Genomic DNA, 16,951 nt, shown 5'->3' with positions numbered 1-16,951 from the left:
AATTTAACTGTCACAATTCTTATCACCCTTTATGTTCCTTCACCCTCCCTAGTTCATAGTTTAATTGTCTTAAATAGTATCTCTCCATACACTTAAAACCAACTCGAAGATGTTATATTTTTCACTTCAATTATCAATTATAATTTACAAAACTCAAGAGGAGAATAGACATCTAATGTATTTACCTATATTTTTGTTTATTGTGTTCTTTCTTCCTTCTTTATAGTCCAAGATTCCTTTTTGCACTGTCACCTTTATGTTTAGAAAACTTCACTTAGCCCTTTTTTCTTTTTTGAACCTTATAATCTTTTAAAATATGTTAGCCTTACTGAGGTATAGCTGGCAAATAAAATTAGAACATAGTTAAAGTGTACAATGTGATAATTTGTTATACGTATATATTGTGAAATGATTTCCTAGCCTTTCTTGTACAGCAGATCTACTGGAAACAAATTCTCTTACTTTTCCTCCATCTGAGAATGTCTTGATTATCTCTTAATTCCTGAAGAATATTTTCACTGGATATAGTATACTGTGTGGATAGCTTTCTCCTACCACCACTTGAAAAATGGGCCGCTTCCTTCTAGGACTACATGGTTTTGATGAGAAATCCATTGTCATTCAAATTGTTTTTCACCTAAAGCTAAGCTCTTGTTTCTTTTTGCTTTTAATTTTTTTTTTTTTGTCTTAAGTTTTCAGAAGTTTTACTATGATGTGTGTTGGTGTAGATTTTTAAGGAGTTCATCCTGTTTGATGTCCCCTTAATTTCCTGAATCCATAATCTTTCTTCTCTCCTTCTGGGACTCTAATGACATGAATGTTAGATATTTTGTTATAGTCCTATAGGTAGCTAAGGTTTGGTTTAGGTTTTTTTTTCCCCCAGCCTCTTTTACTCCTTTCCCACCCCATATTTGGATGGTTTCTGTCATTTTATCTTCAAATTCATGGATTCTCTACTCTGTTCCTTACATTATATTACTGAGCCAATCCACTGAGTTTTTTTATTTTGGTCATTGTATTTTTAAGTTCTAAAGTTTCCATTTGGTTCTTCTTTATGTTTTCTAATTCTTTGTTGAGAGCTTCTTTTTTTTGGCTATTTTTTTTTTTCATTTGGTTTAAGTATGTTTATAACTGCTTGTTGAAGCATTTTTATGATGGTTGTTTTTAAATCTTTGTCAGATAATTCTAATAATATCTCTGCCATCTCAGTGTTTGTATCTATTGACTTTTCCTTCCATTCAATTTGAGACCCTTCTGGTTCTTATTATAAAGAGGTATTTCTAATAAACATTGTCATTTGGGATATAAGACTCTAAATCATATTTAAATCTGGTGTAGCTGGCTTCCATTGACACTAGTCTAACAGGGAAAGAGGACTATACCACCTTATTATTGGCAGGTGGAAACAGAAGTTCAGGTTGCTCACACGGCCTCTGTTGATTACTGATGGTAGAGCTAGGAGTCTTGCTCCTCAGTAGCCTCCACTGATATTTCTCTGGCTGAAAGTGATAAGTTGCCTTATTACACCTCTTTCTGTGGCCTCCATTGACAACACAGGGGAGAATGTGGCCTTACATCTTCTGCCTGGTAAAGGTAAAAGTCTTGGCTCACTACTCAGCCTTTCTACTACACCTACTATTCAGCCTCCCTACTGCATCTCCTGATCCCTACTATTCAGTCTCCCTAACCCACAACCCAGGGAGAGGGTGATGGTGATGGTGGTGGTGGTAAGCAATGGATGGGTTCAGTTGAGGCTCCTCACTCAACCTTTTTATGCTTGACGGAAGGTCACAGTTTTTTCTGTGATGTTTGGCTGGAGCAGAGCAGTTTTCTATATCACTAGGTTGTTCCTTTTCTATTCCTTTGGCTAAAGATAGCAGGCTTTCGTTGGGGCTTTTTGGTCTGTGCCCTTTAGGATTTCCAGGTTACTGCCTTCTTTAGTTCCGAGGCTGGGATATGCAAGGCAAGGAAAAAACCCTGGAAACTTACCATTGTGACCTTCCACAGTCCTGAGGTTTCTACTCATCTGCCCTCTCTTCTCTACCTTTCAAATCTTTTTTGTGTTTGCTTTACATGTAATGTACATAAGTTTTAGTTATACTTAGAGGGAGGAAGAGGGGAAAATTATGTCTACTCCATCTTTTCAGAAATGGAATTGCTAATAAGCAATTTTATAGTTATTAAAAGAAAAATCCCCAAATTGAACTTTTACTACATGGAAACTACTATAGATGTTCTTTCATAAGCACACTTTAATTAACTGAACTTTATCAAAATTGAAAATTTGCTCTGTGAAGACCACTAGTAAGCAGATAAAAAGATAATCCAGTCTAGGAAAACTGAACCATGTGTGACAAAATAATAAATGAAGGTAAGCGTCTCCACAGAAAATTAATTCAGCTAAAAATGAAATCAAAATGATATAATTTACAATCTTCAGTGTACGAGTGAATGTAGGCATTTGACCATTAACAGCTAACACCAGAAAAGAGTAAAAACAAGGTTAATTCCCTCCTGACGAAAGAATATAACATTATTTATAATCTTGCCAAAGTAAGCAAACCTGAGTTTTATCAAGCCTCTGATCTAACTATCAAATTTCAGAAAATATAAAAGAAGAGAAACATGTTGAAATACACCATCAGTATATAATCAGCAAAATCTAGTTCTGTGGGAAACACTGCAGGTCAACGGCCCAACTTTTTCAACAAGTACATTTTAAGAAAAAGAAAGAAATGGAAGAAGAACCTGTGATTAAAAGAGATTTTAATGCACGTGAACAATTTTTTAATAGCAAGACTAGAGTACCTAGGAACGCATGCTTAGGTGATAAAACTATAGACACACACACATAAACATTTTTAAAACATATCAAAAGGATAAAGATGAGGAGGAGAAGGTGGAACAAAACTGTGGGAGAGGAAAAGTAGATGAATAAGTCCTAACCTATGGTAGACAAGGAGCTTAAACTTAAAGCAGCAATGGACAAACTGGTTCAGAAATTGGTGATATTAGCTATTCCTAAAACTGGGGGTGAGGATGGGGCTGAAAATAAAGGGACTGGATGAAAAATCTGTTCAAGAAGCAGTGAAGTCCAGGTACCCTCTCATACTGTACATAGATGGAAGCCTGCCCCTTTCTCTCTCAGAAGTGCATATTTATTCTCTGTAAAAAGTTTAAAAGAAAGACACTAGGACTGATGGATAAGACACCATTAAGGGTTCTGTGCTCAGAGTGTTGAGTAAAGGTCTGCATTTTGAATGGTGAATCCCCATCCTGGTTTCCTCACACATCTCCCCAAATGCTCATATGCTCTAAGCGTAAGAGGAGAAGATTCTTACTTACAGAGTCAACCTAACTCAGTAAAAAAGACTTAAAAGAAGTGACAGTTGGTGGGTCCCCCAAAGTACATCCAGGTCAAGTCACCATGAAGTGAAGCACAGCTGTCAACAAACCCCACCCATGTCCACAGAACTTTCCATCAGTTTTCTAGTGTCTAAGCAGCAGATACTTAAGGAAAGCCTTCAACCTCCAACAGAGACATCAAACAAACTGGAAGAAATCGAGTTTAAATCATTACTACTATTCTCTGAGAGATAAAAGAAAATATTATATACCAGAAACATGAAATGATGCTTCAAGAAAAGAAACATTAGTGGGAAAAAAAGAGCTCTCAGAAATTAAAAACAATAGCAGGAATAAAAAGTGCAATAGAAAGTTTACAGGATAAATTAAGAAAATAGGACAGAAAAGTTTAGAGTTAACAAAACAGTAAAAGATGCCCAAAATCTGAATAGCTTGAATTCTTCTGAAGAAGAAATGAGAAAAGAACAGGGAGGGAGTATTGTCAAAGAAATAATTAATAAAAGTTCTCAGAAAGTTATGTGTTCTATTTGACCAGTCCTATCAACTACTCAGCAAATATTTCAGAGGAAATAATCCAAACTAAGATCCATCACCATGAAATTTCAAACTCTGGCCATAAAGAGAACATTCTAAAGTCTTCCGAGGAGAAGGCAACCAAAGATCATGCATAATAATTACATACTAAAACAACTCACTGCTCAACAACAAAGCTCAAAGCTAGAAGACAATAGAGCAGTGATTTCAAATTTTTGCAGGAAAATGATTTTGTAACCTAAAATTTTATATCCAGTATAAGTAAAAATTGTAAACTAGTATTAGCTATTGTAACAAATAAACCCCCAAATTTTAGTGGCTTAATGTAATAAAAGTTTATTTCTTATTCATTTAACAGAGCAATTTAAGTGTTTCTGTTTGGTGGATGGCTTTCCACTTGTTGATTCAGAGATCCAGCTTCCTAAAAGCTTATAGGTTTTCCCTCCTTGACCTCGCAGTTCTGCCTCCAGGTCGTGAATGGGAAGAAGAGGGGATGGAGGAGACATACAGACTTGTTAAGCTTATTGATCTGGAAGTGATTCACACCACTTTTCTTCACGTACATAGGTGAAAACTAGTCATTTGTCACCTTCTAGATTCCAGGAATCAAGAAAATATAGTTCCTGGGTAGTCAAGATCTTCCATCAACAACACTTTACAATGAAAGGAAGAGCACAAATTGCTGGTGGACAGCCAGCCATTCCTGCCACACCAGTCAAAATCTCAACTGAATGTAAAAGAACAAAAATACTTTTTAATCAAGGAGGTGAAAGACATATGCAGAGAACTATAAAATGTTGATTAAGGAATTAAAGATGGTTTAAAGAAATGGGAAGATATCCCATACTCTTAGACTGTAAGAGTTAATATTGTTAAAATGGCCATCTACAGGTTTAATGTGATCCCCATCAAATCCTGCTTTTGGACTAGGACTAAAACAAATAATCCTAAAATTTATATGTAATCACAAAAGACCCAGAATTGCCAAAGCAACACTGAAGAAAAAGAACGAAGCTGGGGACATAACCCTCCCAGACTTAGACAATACTACAAAGCTACAGCAATCAAAATAGCCTGGTACTGGCACAAAAACAGACATATGGCTCACTGGAACAGAATAGAGAGTCCAGAGATAAACCCACACACTATAGTCAATTAATCTTTGACAAAGGAGGCAAGAGTGTATAATGAAGAAAAGACAGTCTTCAACAAGTGGTGTTGGGAAAACTGGACAGCCACATGTAAATCAATGAAGTTAGAATACTTCCTTACTCCTTACACAAAAATAAACTTAAAATGGCTTAAAGACTTAGAGAAAATATTTTCAAGTGATAGGACAAGGCTTAATTTCTAGAATATATAAACAGCTAATACAACTCAACAACAAAAAAGCAAACAACTTGGTCTAAAAATGGGTATTAAGACCTAAACAAACATTTCTCCAATGAAGACATACAAATGGCCAATAGGTACATGAAAAAATGCTCAATTGCTAATTATTAGAGAAATGCCAATCAAAACTCCAATGAGATATCACTTCACAGTCAGAAAGACCATCATGAAAAAGTCCACAAGTGATAAATGCTGGAGAGGGTGAGAAAAGGAAACCCTCCTACTATGTTGGTGGGAATGTAATTTGCTGCAGCCATTATGGAAAATGGTGTGGAGATTTCTTTAAAGAAAAAATAAATATAGACTTACCATATGATCCAGCAATCCCCCTCCTGGTATATCTGGAGAAAATTCTAATTCGAAAAGATACATGGATCCCAATGTTTGTAGCAGCACTATGTACAATAACCAGGACATGGAAACAACCTAAATGTCCATCAACAGATGACTGGATAAAGAAGATGTGAGACACACACACACACACACACACACACACACACATATACACACAGGAATACTACTCAGCCATAAAAAAGAAATAAAGAATGCCATTTGCAGCAACATGGATGGACCTGGGATTGTAATACTAAGTGAAGTAAGCCAGAAAGAGAAAGAAAAATACCATATATCACTTACACGTAGAATCTTAAAAAATGACACAAGTAAACTTATTTACAAAACAGAAAGGGACTCACAGACATAAAGAACAAATTTATGGTTACTGAGGGGAAGAGAGTTGGTGAAGGGGATAAATTGGGAGTTTAGAATTTGCAGATACTAACTACTATATATAAAATGGATCAACAACAAGGTTCTACTGAATAGCACAAGAAACTATATTGAATATCTTGTAATAACCTGTAATGAAAAAGCTTCCTGTAATAACAGGAAGCTCCTTGCAGAGATATCCCAACAGAATAAGGAAATGAAGACATAAATGGTAGCGGGATTTAATGCAGAAGAGAGGTGAAGGGAGTCCCCAGGGCAATAGGGAAGGGAGATTCCGGGGTGGCAGGTGTGCAGCAGGCTGAGAGAACAAGCAGGGCAGATCTGGGCAGGCATTCGGAGGGCTCTGAGAAAGACATTTCCAAGAAGACAAAACTAATAGAACATTTAAAGGTTTAAAGCTATGGAGAGCGTTTATATTTATGATAGAGGATCTTAGAAAACTAAACAAACATACCAAAGGAAGACAATTCTAGGGAAAACAGAAAACAAAAAGCTGTACATGAAAAGAAATGCATCTAACTGTCATTTCCTACATGGGGCAGTAGAGTTAAGAACTACATTTGACCTTTGTCCCTGTTTCTTGGCACAGAGCATTTCTGAGAACTTCCTGAGTGACAGGAGTATCTTTGTTATTCACAACAAAGGGCTGCAGAAATGGGGTTAGACAGAGGATGGAGTGGCAGAGCCTATTTTATCTTATAAGCAGTTTTCTGGGATTTTTTAAATGTCTTTTTAAACTATGCATATGGGTAACTTTGATTAACATGAAAATATCACTCTCCAGATATCCAGAAAGGAGAACAGATTGAGGTCATAGGAGACAGCAGGCACAAGGAGTAGTTAAAAGCCTTCAGCAGTAGTTCAGGAAAAGAGATAATCCATATGGAATCAGTGTCATTTCAGTGGGAACGGAGAACAGAGGGCAGATACAACACGGGCACAAATCAAGTAGGGAGGAATTAAAAGTAAGAGAGAAACATGTAATAACTGCAACATTTTTGTCTTTTATAACTGCATCTATGGCAGTGAGGTTCTTAGAGGAAATGTAGAAGGAAAAACAAATTAAGCAGAAAGATAACGAGATCAGTTTTGGATGTCATGGATATGAGATGCTGACTTCTAGAGCCCAGAAGAGAGATTATAGGTATGGATCTAATTTGCCAAGAAGCAGAATGTCAGTGGTAAGTAACGAAAGCCAACAGTGACAGAGTAAAGACTAGTCAGGATAGAGCCTGCAGAGTGATCAGATAAGAGAGTCAACAGCTCACCTCTGGACAATGCCAACGTTCAAGAGCAAAGACAAGACACTGCAAAAGAGAATGAAAAGAGACAGAGAGAGATGCAGGTGCCAAAACACAGTGGTACCTCGGAGTCCAGGGGAAAGAAGAGTGTCAACACGAGAGGAGTCTGCAACGTCCGTGTGAAAGAGAAACAAGTAAGACAGACGTTAAAGAGTCCATTATATTTGGCAGAGGTGGTTTGAAAACAACGGGAAGTTAAGAGTAATGTTCTGTTGAAGAGATTAACTATAAAGGGAAGGCAAGAGACGTGGCAGAGCCCACGTGGGGAAAAGGGTCAAAGGAGGGTTGTTTGTGCGTTTACTTAATGTTTTTCTTCTGATTATGAAAGAAAAATATGCTTTCTAAAGAAACTTTGGAATATTTTTCAGTAATGAGAAAGGATATCCTGCCCTTTGCAACACGATGGATGGACCTTGAGCACATTATAAGTGAGATAAGGGAGACAGAGAAAGACAAGTGCTGTATGATGTCACTTACATGTGGAATCTAAAAATGCCAAACTTGTAGAAAACAGAGAGTAAATGGCAGTTCCTGGGGGATGGGGGTTAAAGGGGAACAAAATGGATATTTTTTCAGGGTATAAACCTCTAGTGGACAGTAAATAAATCATAGAGATCTAATGCACAATGTAATCAATGAAGACAATAGCAGTGTACTATAAATTATGTAACATGATTAATGTCACTACAAAGTCTACTACAATTATATCACAATATATAAATGTATTGAAGCAATACATTGTACACCTTAAATTCATACAATGTTACACGTTAAATTTATTCAAAAAGGGAAAAAGAAAATTTAGAAATAAACACAGAGATCATATTTTGATACATGTACTATCAACGTATTTTTCACTTCTACTCCTCATCAACTACGTCTTTTTCCTCATTTAAACTAAAAGGCAACACATGCATTTTCTCAAGAGAAGTAAAATAGTTTAGAAATGGAGAGAAAATATTGTAGGTTTCAAAATCAAAGATTTTGCAAGATTTTTTAAAATAAATGCCTAATATTTTGAGTCAAGAACATTTTACCTTAGAGAATTCAATACAATATCTACCTTGTGCTAGAAATAAAAACTTTGGAAAAATACATGATAAAAAAGAATCAATTTTTCCCATCCTCACAATGGATAAGCTTCCAGACTTGAAGAAAGGAAAGGAAAAATTAAAGAACTTCCCATATGGTTATATCCCTGAGCTGGGGGCCTCCACAGGAGCTGCATCGAGCTCAGAATTGAAGGGGGACATGACAGAAAATCCGGGTAAGCAAGAGATAGCAGAAAGAGAAAACCTGTGCTTGGTTTTCTACATGTAACTTGAAAAAAAATGCCAATTTCGGGGGAGTCTCCTTCTGTCTAGCATGGTATGGGAGCAGTGGAAGAGAGCTGACTACACGCACATTTGGGATTTATATAACCTTATCAAATTTCTCATGCCCTAGGTGGTCCAGGAGCACCCAAGAAGGCCGCAGAGTTAGCTGAGAGAAAACCAGACTCAGAGAGGCCTCTCAGCAAGGTAAGAAAGCAGAACCATGAGGTGAGTGAACTGACATCTGGAAGCCAGATAGGAAATGACATCCAACCTTCTGCCAGTACAGACAGGATGGCAGAGAGCTAATCTGATCCCTAGAGTCCGCAGCCTGTTGAACACCCCTGGAACTTAGTCATAGGTCCAGGAACACTAAATAAAATTCTACCTCCCAGTTCAACTGAAGGCTTGAAATAGAACGTGTAGGCCCCCACCTTAAGGCTCTAGAGAATAAGCCATGGGCTGAACTGATAAACAAGCTGTGAGAAATGTCAGCTGGCTGGATAAGAGATGGCCTACTTAATGTATCCAGTAGGGATGGCTGGATAGCCAACGATGGGTAAGATCCTCAGAGGAGGACAACCTAAGACGGGCACAGCCAGCTGGATAAGAGATGGCCTACTTAATGAAGTTTTGTGACAAACTTTAAAACAATCTGTCCTTGATCATGTAACATCCTGTGCTTACTGCAGGAGCCTGGGAACCTAAATAGCTTAAAATTATTAACATTGTTATAACTTAGATGATATGTGAGGCACCATGCATGTTCTATATAAACCCTTTTACAAGAATCAATAGAGAGTAGCCATCAGTTCCCTCCGCATACGGTGTGTATGTGTACACCGACAGATGGTGACCCTGACGTGATATCAGACTCGGCAAACACATAAATGGAACTAAGGAAATTTTGGGGGACTTTTCAGCCTATCAGGCGTGCCGAGGAATACTCATGGAGCAACAGCTTACTAAGCAGCAGCATGATATCAGCGCGGCGACTACATGTAAGTAAAGGAACAAATTTATATCGGGGATTTTCAGCCTATCAGGCACGCCGCAATGTAACCATGGGACAGCAGCTGACAGTACAGCAAAAGATTTATTTCCATATTCTGCAGCAATTGTTAAAGGCTATTTCAAAGCAAGGCATCCTCCCAGGTGCCTCTCAAAAACAAATATAGGAAATCACAGTCAGCCAAAGTCCCATCTCACCATTTCTGACCTCATCACAGCTTCCCCCGGGAGCACAAATTTAGATCTAATGACTATTGATAATAAGTTGATAAATGACAATAATAAAACCTACTTAATCTCTACTGGAGTTTGGGGACCTTTACCTTCTGGGTATTTTGGATTGCTAATAGGGAGATCATCTATGGGCTTAAAAGGGTTATTAACAGTTTTACCTGGTGTTATTGATAATGATTATACTGGAGAAATTAAAATTATGGTTCATGCCTCTTCTTATTACATTGTTCCTAAGCAATCTCAAATTGCTCAAATTATTTTGATACCTTATTTACCTGCTCAAAAATTTGCTGAAAATAATAGAGGAGGTAAGGGCTTCAGACATACAGGACAGCAAGTTTTTTGGACACATTCATTAACTGATAACAGACCTGTTTTAACAGTTTCAATACAAGGAAAGCTATTTACAGGGTTATTAGACACAGGAGCGGACAAAACTAGTTTTCATTGGCCTTCTGATTGGCAAAAACACAAATCTGATGTTACTGTTAAGGAGTTGGTGAACTGATGAACTGATGGCACCCACTAAAGGTCCAGGAGCCTAAAAATAAAATGGCCTTTGTAACTCCTTTTATATTACCAATACCCTGCACTCTATGGGGCAGGGACCTTCTTGCTCAGTGAAACCTGACCTTAAAGATTGATCCTTAAGGATAGGGACTGCCGCTACTATCCCAAATATTATTACCATTGCTCTAACATGGACCCAACAGCAGCCTGTTTGGGGGAACAATGGCCCTTCCTAAAGAAAACTACAAGCATTACAAAAATTGGTTTCAAAACAACTAAAGTTGGGCCATTTAAAACATTCTATTAGTCCTTAAAACATACTTGTTTTTATAATAAAAAAAATAGAAATTATTTCAAGATTCGCGTGCTATAAATGCGGTAATGCAACCTATGAGATCCTTACAAAAGGGGCTACCCAATCCTTCGCTTGTTCTTGACTCTTGGCGCTTACTTGTTATTAACATAAAGGATTGTTTTTTCTCATTACCTTTGCACAAAGCTAATGAGAAAAATTTGCCTTTATTGTTCCTACCTATAACAATCAGGAGATTCCTAAACGTTATCAATGGAAATTCCATATAGTAGGAAAAATAGTCCTACTATATGTCAGCAATTAGTAAGAAAAACTTTAGAAACTATACGTCAACAATTTTCTCAGGCATATATTTTTCATTATATGGATAACATTTTACTGACTATAAAAAACAAACCTAATCTCCTTGTATTTCAAAAAACTGTTACAATTTTACAAACCAAGGGCCTTTTTGTTGCTCAAGATAAAGTACAAAAAATGCAACCTTGGGAATTTCTTGGGATAACTATTAACACACAAACTATCAGGCCACACAATATGAAATTAGATATCAAGCCTTCTATGACATTAGTTCAATTGCAACAATTGCTAAAACATATTAACTGGATCAGACCTTTTTAAGGAATACCTACAGTCCTATTACATCATTTATTTCAATCGTTAGAAGGAGATAGGGAACCTACCTCATTACGTACATTAACCCCTAAAACTATCAAAGAATTTTAAAAGGTTAATGAAGCTTTAAATTCTCTATTTTCACACTGGTTGCAACCTAAATTACCTATTATTCTTATTGTTTTAAATACACCTCAGACACCTACAGGGGTGCTTACATAGGAAAGGGGGAAATAATTATAAAATACAAGAAAGCCATAATATATTATATCATGCGCTTTTTACACTTAATTTTTTAAATTGAAGACTAAGTAGATTTACACCAGCTGAAAAGTTTATACCCACCTTTAGATGTAAAAGGAGTTAAGGTATAAATTTTAAAAAACCATTTACTGATTCTTGGGAAGGGACTTCTGATGTAAAATGTTGGGAGAAGGGGTCTTATATATTGATACAGGTGCTAGATTAAAGTGGGTACCCAAGAAGAGAGTTAAGAAGTTCACTGAAAAGGACGGCTGACAAGGGGTAAAGTATGGTTCTACACCCTCATACTTACTTCTTTCTTCTTTGCCTGCTTGCACGTTGAGCTTAATCTACCTTATTGGGCTTATGTTCTAAACCCTCCCTTATGCACACCTTGAACTTGGTGGCATGCAGACCCCCCGCTTGCTTCGAACAATTCTGCTTGGACAGGTGGCACATGGATACCTCCTGAGGCAACACAAGAACATCTGCGCAGCAACCAAACATTGACACTATATTCTCATAATCTACCTTTATGTAGTGTATATAGTAAGTCACATACTGAATGTATTAATCTACAGAAGCAACTGTACTTGTATTATCAACCTAAGAAGGGGAATCAAGCAGCTAATTTAACTTTTATTACAGCTGTATCAACTACTACTTATGAAATTATGAATGTGTCACAAGTACCACCTGTCCCCATGTGTAAACCAAAAACTGACTGGAAATAATAAGTTTTATTCTGTTCAATGGTCACCCTGCAGGATACAACGTCCTCATAATAGATCCTTGTTCAATGAAACTCTCTTGGATTGGGGGCCCCATGGACATTTGTTAAGTAATAACATGTCTCTTCAGTTTGGACACAATTCTTTGGCACCAATTACTTGGAGTGAACATGGACTTTCCGGACCCATTTTACAACTGATGGCAACACTATTTTTAGTCCTATGCATAAGACCACTTGGAGCCTCAGACTGCCTTTTATTGACAAAATTCTTTATCATGGAGACTGTATTAATGGGTCAGGCAATTATTCTATGTCATTAATTACCAATGTTTCTGATTCTGGTTACATTTTAGTTTGGGGTCCCTTCCCTCCTAATATTACTACTGACCATATTTATATCACCAATTTATTTCCTCCTTTCTGGTATTCTGATTGTTTGACTCATAAAAATATTAGTGACTACTAAAACAATGAGCTCATGTATGGCTACCAGTTACCCTGAACAAAACCTGGTCTAATGAGTAAAGTTTATATGTGCTATTAGAGTCTTTCAAGAAAGTTAGGCCAAAAAGATTTATAGCTACACTCATTGCTTTTATTGTATCAGGAATAATCATAATTGCCACGGCTGCAGCTGCTACAAAAGCTCTAATATCCTCTATTAATACTGCCCATATAGTTGAGAAGGTTTTGACTAATGTAACTCAACGGCTACAAACACAGGTTGACATAGATCGTGGAATCATGGCTAGACTACAGGCTCTTGAGGCTGCCATAAAATGGATTGGAAGACAACAAGGAGCATTTAATGATTTTTGGGGAAAACATATTAACTCCTTACAAGACCAGTTGGAAACTCAATTTCATAATATCCATGATGCTTTTGCACAAAACGTATTTGAGCAAATTGAAAATGGATTACATTGGCTTAAGCCTAAAAATTGGTTTAACGGGCTTAATTTACGCATTTTTATTAATATTGGCATGCTTGTATGGATCTGTATTGCCTTGTTATATCTTTTAAAATGGATGTATAATTTACATAAGCAACAGGAAGCTCAACAACAAACTCTTGCTATGATGGGACTGCTTGCTTCTGCGCAACAGGATTGTTTCCTTGCTTTTAATAAAAAGAGGGGATATGTAGGCCCCCGCCTGAAGGCTCTAGAGAATAAGCCATGGGCTGAACTGATAAACAAGCTGTGAGAAATGTCACGTAGCCGGCTGGATAAGAGATGGCCTATTTAATGTATCCAGCATGGACAGCTGGATAGCCAACGACAGGTAAGATCCTCAGAGGAGGACAACCTAAGACGGGCACAGCTGGCTAAGAGATGGTTACTTAAGAAGTTTTGTGACGAACTTTAAAACAATCTGTCCTTGATCATGTAACATCCTGTGCTTACTGCAGGAGCCTGGGAACCTAAATAGCTTAAAATTATTAACATTGTTATAACTTAGATGATATGTGAGGCACCATGCATGTTCTGTACAAATCCTTTTCTAAGAATCAATAAACAGAGTAGCCATCAGCTCTCTCTGCATATGGTGTGTATGTGTACATGATATCGCAACACCGACAGAACGTAGGTTGATTTGTAGATAAACTAAAGAGTGTTGTATTTTTTGGCCTTTGTTTGTGGATTGAGATTTGTGCCCATTACCCACATGAAAATATGAAGATAAAAAAATAAAAAACCTCCTGTAACACCAGCACTGAAAGATCACTACTGTTAGCATTTTGGTGTGTTTCTTTATAGTCTTTTATAAATTTATCTGTGTTAAGTATGTATTTGCAGTTTGGGATTGTATTTGCTATAGAGTTGTGCACACCCACTGTAGAAAAAATTTAAATATCACAAAAATGGATTCTAACTTTCAAATATCATTCTAGAAAATGAGTAATATTTCATTTTCCTATTTCATTTTCATAATACTGCATTTTCACAGATTTCATTATGTGCTATATATGCAAGTATTTTTTTTAGGTTCACTCTGTGATTGTCTTGGTTGAGTAGATAAGGCGAGGAGAGTATGTGTTAAGACTACTGACAAACTGTAGGAACTATGCTAAGGCAAAAATAGTAGTAACTCTGCCTATGAGACTGCTACAGGTTTATTGCCTATGCTGTTGAGAGTCCGCACAGACATAATTTGCACCACTTTATCAGGCCTCAATTGAAACCAACCCCAATTTTGGTGTTTTTTGTTACATGAACAAATAAATCTCTCCAAATCTGTAAGCACGTGTGAGTTGAATTTTTTGTCCCAAATGATAAAATATTTAACAACAATTCAGTGAAGATTTGGTTGAGCCATTTCCATCTGACTTTACTTTCTCTAGCCGACTAAGATTCTTCTTAAACGTAACTACCATTTATTAAACAAATCATACACTGACATTTAAGTTTGGGAAGAGATGCAAATTTTTTAATAGTAAAATTTCCAATTTTTCTCCCTAAGTTGTATTTCTAAGTAGAGAAAAGTCGGGCGCTTAAAAGACTATTTTAAGAATATTTACATATTGTCAAATTGCCTTCCAGAAAGGTGGCCCCATGGCCGTTTATAAGAGGGCCTATTTTAACGCAGTGAAAGGGAGTTGGTTGTGGTCGTAGCTAAAAATCAAAGAGATCTGAACACATCTGTAGGCCTTAAAGATTTAAGTAACAGAGAAAGAGAGGTTGAAAATGCATGATGGGGAGGAAGTGACTGATGAATAAAAGATCTCAGTCTTGGAGGAGACGAAAGAGGAAACTTAGAGAAGCAAAATTATCACGAGGTAAATTTTTAGACAGATATCTTCTACTCAGAGTAGCAGGGAAGGAGTGGGAGATGTAGAGATACAATGAAGTTTCAAGGTGAAGAGATAATGAAAATTGAATATCAAATTACCACTTTCTTAAAGGCAAGGCTACCAGCTCTGAGTAAGAATGATGAGTGAAGGTTAAGAAGTTTAAATGAAAAAGATATGAAATAAATTCCTTTGGAGAAATACAAAGGAGAAAGGTATCAAGGCCACAGAAGAGGAATGGCTAAGCAACTCAGTTTGAAGAACAACAGTTGTGATTTTCTCCAGTTGAATGCAATAGCCCAGAGGAAAGTGAGAAAAAGAGTGGTGGGTACATCTAATGTCAAAGAATTTTAAGAAAAGATACAAAAAAGATGGGGCAATGAGGAGGATGAGTCTTCTGGCAAGAGAGCAACTGAAGTGATGTGTACTGGGGTCTAGGCCAGATAGAAAGGAGATAGAAATTGAGAACAGGAATTCTCAAGGGTCTGAATGCTGGAGTCTCTGTAAAGTTTAGAGACCTGACAGGAAAGGGGACATGGTAAAGAACAAATGGAAAGGGAATCCTGATGTGCATCAAATTCAAGGAGCAGCCAGAGGCAGATCCAGAAAAAAAACAAAAACAAAAATAAAGACAAAGTCATAGAAAAAGAGTCAGGGAGAAGTGAAGTCAGAAGCCAAAGTAAGAAAGAATTTCAAGAAGAGAAGGTCAACAGTATGGAGACTGAAAATGGAACTCTGCGACTGGGTCATTAGCAACTGAAGGAAGTGTGATTCCAGCAGCCTGGGCAAGCAGCAGATCAAGGGCTCAGCAGGCAGAAGCAACTCGTGGATGCTACTAGCTCAAGTGAAAGAATGAAAGTGTCACACATTGGAAGGCAGATGGTTTTGACATAGAGATTCTATTTAGGGAGGGACAGAAATTGAGACGCTGGTAGGCTGAGAGGAAAAATATACTGAAGATGAATAGATCAAAGATACAGGAGGCAGCAAAGGAAACCATAAGTAAAACAAAATGACAATCTATGGAATGGGAGAAAATTTTTGCAAATGAAACCAACAAAGACTTGATCTCCAGAACATATAAGCAGCTCATACGACTTAATAAGAAAAAAACAAACAACCCAAACCAAAAATGGGCAGAAGACCTAAACAAGCAATTCTCCAAGGAAGAAATACAAATGATCAATAGGCACGTGAAAAAATGCAATATCACTAATTATCAGAGAAATGCAAATCAAAACTATGATGAGGTATCACCTCACACCAGTCAGAATGGCCATCATTCAAAAGTCCACAAATGACAAATGCTGGGGAGGCTGTGGAGAAAAGGGAACCCTCCTTCACTGCTGGTGGGAATGCAGTTTGGTACAGCCACTGTGGGAAACTGTATGGAGATTCCTCAAAAGACTAGGAATAGACTTACCATATGACCCAGGAATCCTACTCCTGGGCATATATCCAGAAGGAACCCTACTTCAAAATGACACCTGTACCCCAATATTCATAGCAGCACTATTTACAATAGCTAAGACATGGAAACAGCCTAAATATCCATCAACAGATGACTGGATAAAGAAGAGGTGGTATATTTATACAATGGAATACTATTCAGCCATAAAAATGACAACATAACGCCATTTGCAGCAACATGGATGTTCCTGGAGAATGTCATCCTAAGTAAAGTAAGCCAGAAAGAGAAAGAAAAATACCATATGAGATTGCTAATATGCAGAACCTAAAAAAAATAAAACATAAATACAAAACAGAAATAGATTCATAGACACAGAATACAAACTTGTGGTTGCCAGGGGGATGGGGGTTGGGAAGGGACTGGGATTTCAAAATGTAGAATAGATAAACAAGATT

General features: G+C 37.1%; 2 long non-coding RNA genes across 6 annotated transcripts in view; one reads left to right on the top strand and one right to left on the bottom strand.

Annotated features, from left to right (window-relative positions):
- Positions 1 to 16,951, bottom strand: part of LOC105070279 (uncharacterized) — a 309,633-nt gene that overhangs the window by 233,112 nt on the left and 59,570 nt on the right. The window contains exon 1 of one of the 5 annotated variants that reach the window (XR_012501384.1): positions 7,387 to 7,454. The exons of the other annotated variants lie outside the window; for them this stretch is intronic. This is a non-coding gene — a long non-coding RNA (uncharacterized LOC105070279). Of the gene's footprint in view, positions 1 to 7,386; positions 7,455 to 16,951 lie in introns of those variants that run through there. 5 annotated transcript variants of the gene reach the window in all.
- LOC141574385 (uncharacterized) lies at positions 254 to 13,838 on the top strand. The gene is made up of 3 exons (XR_012501388.1): positions 254 to 7,456; positions 8,769 to 8,842; positions 9,485 to 13,838. It is a non-coding gene; the product is annotated as an uncharacterized LOC141574385 (long non-coding RNA).

Source organism: Camelus bactrianus, chromosome 21 (genome assembly GCF_048773025.1).
Source record: "Camelus bactrianus isolate YW-2024 breed Bactrian camel chromosome 21, ASM4877302v1, whole genome shotgun sequence".
Taxonomy (NCBI): domain Eukaryota; kingdom Metazoa; phylum Chordata; class Mammalia; order Artiodactyla; family Camelidae; genus Camelus; species Camelus bactrianus.
Note: the sequence above shows the minus strand (reverse complement) of the source record. Positions and strands in the feature narration are given on the sequence as shown.